The sequence below is a fragment of the Macaca fascicularis genome, chromosome 12 (assembly GCF_037993035.2).
Source record: "Macaca fascicularis isolate 582-1 chromosome 12, T2T-MFA8v1.1".
Lineage (NCBI taxonomy): Eukaryota > Metazoa > Chordata > Mammalia > Primates > Cercopithecidae > Macaca > Macaca fascicularis.
The window spans coordinates 137,956,467-137,962,466 of record NC_088386.1 but is presented as its reverse complement, the minus strand read 5'-3'; the positions used below and the strand labels follow the sequence as shown (position 1 = coordinate 137,962,466).

Below are 6,000 nucleotides of genomic sequence, written 5' to 3'. Positions count from 1 at the left end.
GAAGCTTCCAGACTGTCTCCTAAAATCCCTGACCTCAGGGTGGTGCATTTCTGTTCCCAACGTTGAGTTACTGCAGTTTCTGAGAATAACTCCAAGTTGGAAAAGACAGTTGCCTCATGCCAGCTGCGTCTGTATTAATCCATTTTCACAGCGCTGTGAAGAAATACCTGAGACTGAGTAATTTATAAAGAAAAAGAGGTTTAATGGACTCAGGTCCACATGGCTGGGGAGGCCTCACAATCCTGGCAGAAGGTGAAGGAGGAGCAGAGGCAGGTCTTATATGGCGGCAGGCCTTACATGGCGGCAGGCAAGAGAGCCTGTGCAGGGAAATTCCTGTTTATAAAACCATCAGAATCTCTCGAGATGTATCCACTATCAAAAGAAGAGCCGGGAAAACCCACACCCATGATTCGATTACCTCCTACCGGGTCCCTCCCAGATACCTGGGGATTATGGGAACTACAATTCAAGATGAGATTTGGGTGGGGACACAGTCAAACCATATCAGCATCTTTCTGGGTGTCACAACTGCCTATGGAGCAGTTTGGTGGAACAAGCAGGCCTTGGTAACACCGGATATTTCAGAGACCATGGATGATGATGGAGCCACCCACCTTCCCAGGCACAGAAATGGAAAAACCAGACACACTGAAAATGAACTCAGTCCTTCCTATCAGCAAGTAACATGATCAACTGGAAGAAAAATGTATTAAATAATGGATTATAATGAATGTAGACAAAATAAACTACGAAACATAAGGCTGGAAAGACAACCTTCTTTTTAACAGAAATGTACCAGAAGGGAAAATTTTATAACTTTCTATGAGAATTGATCAATAATTTGGCAATCACAGAGTTAATGAGGTGTTTCTGTTTCTCTTTTTGAATGACTATTTAATTTGAGAAATTAACAGGTTGAAATGCCCCCTCCCACTTCCCAGGAGGCAGGTCTGGAACCAGCTTCCCCCATGTCCTGTGCCCCTAGTTAATATGGACATTTATTTCTCACAGTTCTGGAAGCTGGAAGTCTGGGGTCAAGGTTGCGGCCAATCCTGTGTCTGGCGAGGCTGCTTCCTGGTTTGCAGACACCATCTTCGTCTCTGTCCTCAGCAGAGAGGACGGATGGTGAGTAGGGAGAAGAGGCTGGTTCTGGTGTTTCTTCTTCCAAGGGCACTAATCCCTTCATGGGGCTCCACCCCATGACCTAATCATTTCCCAAAGGTCCCATCGCCAAACACCATCCCAGTGGGGTTAAGGATTTCAACATAAGGATTTGGGGGGATGCAAACCTTCAGCCCACAGCAGTGCCCTTGGTCCCACCCTTTCCTCTCCTAGACTTCCTCTGCAGGAGCTCGGCAGGCACTCCTGGTCTTCTTTTATCTTCTTGCAGAAAGATGGCCCAGCAGGTCTGTGACAACATTCACACCCACAAGGTCAACCAGGAAGAAACTGAACCTGATGCAAATAGAGACAGTCGCACCTGTGAGAAACAAACTCACCCGTCCAAACCCAAAGAATGGACTCAGAGACCTGGAGAACAGTGAAACGGAGATTTTCAATGACGGTCTTGCAAGATCGGGTGTCTGGCTGGCATGCAGGTACCCCCAGCAGAGTTTCAACAAGCAATGTATCCCCTAGTGCACAGGTCCCTCCCCCAGTTCCTCATGGGCTGAGTAAATGGGGTTACAATCTTCCTGGGCATCACCTATTGGTAGTTGGATTAAGGTTTCAAGTATGTTCTTTAGGATCTTTCTACTGCATTTTATTATAGCCCACCATGCTTGCAACAGTCTCAGGACTCTTCAAACATTTGACTATGGTCCTAGTGGCTGCATGTAGCTGATAAGAAAGAGTATAATTATTTATGCTGCAAGCTAGCCTAAACTAAATGCTTTGGTAGGGTGGGGAGAGGGTAGTTGAAGGGGCCCCGACTGATAGGCACCTGGCCGCTGGGTGAAAGGGAAAGCAGGAAGGAGAGGGGGGTGGTGACAGTACATTTCTGCTTCTTTATTTCTCTATTTCCACATAGCCTACTTAAACCTATATGAAGGCACTTACAATTGAAAATGGACCACCACATACAGGTTATTTTCTACACACCTGCCTGTCAGCAACCAATCTTGCTCAGATATATCTTTAACCAGCACGACCAGTCAGAGCTTCAGTCACATGGCAGCCTGGGGAGCTTATTCATACCAACATTCCTCACCTCTGTTTGTTAATCTACCCACCTACCAGCAGTAGTTCATCCATCTCAGGGGCTCAGGAAAAAAGTCACGGGACTTTGATCATGCTCATCCTTATGTTCTGAGAAAAGGGGTGCTCAGGATGAGTTGATGTGGCTTCGTCTGACACAAGCTGTCATAAACCACATGCCCCATCACCAACCCCACGCTCCATCATCGACTCCACGCCCCGTCACCAACCCCACGCTCCATTGTCGACCCCACGCCCCATCATCAACCCCACGCCCCATCACCAACCCCACGCTCCATTGTCGACTCCATGCCCCGTCACCAACCCCACGCTCCATTGTCGACCCCACGCCCCATCATCAACCCTACGCCCCATCGTCAACCCCACACACACCCCGTCATCAACTCCATGCCCCGTCAACCCCATGGCCCCATCATCAACCCCATGCCCCATCGTCAACCCCACGCCCCATCACCCATCATCAACCCCATGCCCCGTCAACCCCATGCCCCATCGTCAACCCCATGCCCCATCACCCATCATCAACCCCATGCCCCATCAACCCCACGGCCTGTCGTCAACCCCACAGCCCATCGTCAACCCCACGCCCTGTCATCCACCCCATGCCCCATCATCAACCCCACGCCCCATCACCCGTCATCAACCCCACACCCTGTCATCAACCCCACACCCCGTCATCAACCCCATGCCCCGTCATCAACCCCACGCCCCATCACCCATCATCAACCCCATGCCCCGTCAACCCCACAGCCCATCGTCAACCCCACGCCCCATCGTCAACCCCATGCCCTGTCATCCACCCCACGCCCCATCATCCATCATCAACCCACACCCCGTCATCAACCCCATGCCCCGTTGTCAACCCAACACCCCGTCATCAACCCCACGGCCCGTCATCAACTCCATGCCCCATCATCCACCCCATGCCCCGTCATCGACCCCACGCCCCATCAACCCCACACCCCATTATCAACTCCACGTCCCGTCATCAACCCCACGCCCCGTCATCAATCCCACGCCCCATCACCCGCCATCAACTCCATGCCCCGTCGTCAACCCAACACCCCGTCATCAACCCCACGGCCCGTCATCAACTCCACGCTCCATCATCCACCCCATGCCCCGTCACCAACCCCACACCCCATCATCATCCCCACGCCCCGTCATCAACCCCACACATGCCCCGTCATCAACACAGCAGCATAGCATTTCCTCCAGGAGAACACCAAGATCTCACATCCCATCCATAAGCTGAGGCTGCTGCTCCTACAGGAACCTGGGGCAGTGTAGCAATTCCACATCCTGAAATTTCTAATCAAAACTATTAAAGTGTCAAACAGTGAATAGCTAAAATACCACTTTGTGCAATTAAGAGGTTGGAAGGAAAACGTTAATTGTATCAGAGAATATGGACTCCTAAGATACAGGGAGTCAGGTTCATTTTCAAGTCGCTCTTCTTTCAACAGATTCACTAAGGCTCTTTGTCAACACAAATTGAAAACGATTAAAAAAGTAATGATGATGCTTCCTGCCCTCCATGAAAGGACCACATACAGACACCACACTCATATCTGTGGCCCTGGGGTGGCCTTTAATGGCCCAGCAGAATGGCCAGAACTATTAGAGGAAACATTTAATAAAGTCTGGACGTCAGAGCCCCGTGGGTTTAGCTGGACTCCTGGAGGTGCGGCCCAGAAGCCAGCGGGACGGAATTAGAGGCCGGAGGCTCAAACTGTCCCCTCTTCCACCAAGGGCTCCTCCTCCAACAGCTTCTAGGCTGCTGAAGCCCCTGCATCGCCTCCAGGGTCCCCTGGGTCCAGCCTCATGCTTCCCATAACGAGTTTTTAAACCACAGTCCTGCATCAGATGACATCTGTTCTGCAGGCTGCGCGTCCCCAGAGGGAAGGGGGCTGTGTCTTCGGGACAGTGTGTGCTCTCAATCACTTCACTGCTGACAGGCACTTCAGCTGAAAGGTGTGAGTTATGCAAAGATTGTGCTGAATTATTTAAAGCATTCTCTATTTAAAGAACAGAGAATATTTCATTAGCATTCTGCTGTGCTTAATTGAAGACTCACAAATCAATTAAAACTGCTTACCTTTTGGCTGTTCAGTAACTTCACAGAAACCTCCCAGAAAATGCAGCCTCTTCACAGCTGGATTCATCCTACACCCAGCGACCTGCAGCCAGCGTGGCGCTGTGATTAGAGGCGGCTCAGCACCCTCAGAGGAGCGACCTGCAGCCAGCGTGGCGCTGTGATTAGAGGCGGCTCAGCACCTTCAGAGGAGCGGCCCGGCTGTGCGCACATTAGAGAAAGGCTTCCATCGTCGTTGGTCCTCTTTCTCACAGGGACTCTGGGGTCTTGGTGCCGGAAGATGCAACTGCCTCTAGCAGCCCGGCTTCATTTTAGGGACAGTGACTATGGAGAAACCAGGTCTGACCCATTTTCTCCAGAGGGGAGGGAGCCACGGGGAAAGGCCCCTTGTTGTTCTGTTGGCTCCGAGCGCCTCCCAGGAAAGGTGAGAGCATGGACTCAACCCTGGGAAGGCCGAGAGATCCCACTGGACTCTGCCTTCCTCAACACTCTGGACAGGATGCAGACAGTGGGGTCCTGGCAGCAAGACCCCGTGGGAGTGGGGCCTTGGAGCTCAGGGCCAGGCCGAGGGGGTGCTCATTGTTGGTTCCAGCCTGCAGACACGTTGACATTGACACCACACGGGGCAACTGAAACCCTAACAGAAAACCCAGTGTCCCCTGGCCAGACCCAGCAGAGGAAGAGCTCCCAGTTAGAAAAGAGGGTGGAATCCCAGGCAGAAGAGCTCTTCGGGCTGAATGGAAATGATTCCAGAGGGAAATGCAGATATGAAGAAGGAAATAAAGAGCTCCAGAAATGGCAAATAGCAGGGTGAGTGTACGCGACTTCTCTAACGGAGGAAATTACCTTTAAAACGCGTGTGCCGGCTTAGAGCAAAAGAAACCGTGCCGTAAGGTGTGAGTCAGCGTAGTGCATATGACACCACAGAACAGAGAACCAGGGGCCTCCGGGATGGCCAGGCAAGGTTGCCGCATTTCCTATGAAGTGCACAATCGTCATACAAGAGTGCATTAAATATACATATGTATGCATTCAAAATAGACAAACATCACATATATCCATTAGACTTCGTCAAAATTAAAATATTCTGTTCACCCACATAAAATGATGTCATTTACTGCAAAAAATATTCTCATTTATCCAAGTGCTGACATCCAGAATAAGTAACCCCTAAAATTTCATAATAAAACAACTTGGTGAAACAATGGTCAAAGGATTTGAACACTTCGCCAAGTGATGGCAAATAAACACACGAAAAAGTGTTCAACAGACTTGAGCACCAGGAAGATGCAACGGAAACACCAATGAAAACCACCCCACACACCCACAGTAGCCAAAATCTGTAACACTGGTGGCACCAAACACGAGGAAGGGTGTGGCCCACCCAGAACTGTTGTGCATTCTTGGTGACAACGTCTAAGACATCCCCTCGATGGAATTAGAAAACCACAGGGCAGGCAGGTCAGCTGCTGTGCTGCACACCACAGTGGCTGGTAAACTCTGCACACAGCAGCGGGCCATCAACCGAAGTAACAGCAGGCAGAGAGCAGCTCTCAAAATGAAGGCATTCCGTGGGGAACAGCAGTGGATTATCAACCAGGATATGTGAGCCATGACAGATCACAGGCATTCCCTGGGAGGCTGGGGCAAGGGGAAGCTTTTAAAGGCAAAAGAAGCTCGAGTAAGCA

At 50.7% G+C, this 6,000-nt stretch overlaps 1 long non-coding RNA gene across 1 annotated transcript in view; it reads right to left on the bottom strand.

The window, feature by feature from the left end:
* Positions 1–3,782: 3,782 nt before the first annotated feature.
* LOC135966666 (uncharacterized) overlaps positions 3,783–6,000 on the bottom strand; it is a 49,635-nt gene continuing 47,417 nt past the window's right edge. The window contains exon 3 of the long non-coding RNA XR_010580207.2: positions 3,783–5,289. This is a non-coding gene — a long non-coding RNA (uncharacterized lncRNA). The remainder of the gene's footprint in view (positions 5,290–6,000) is intronic.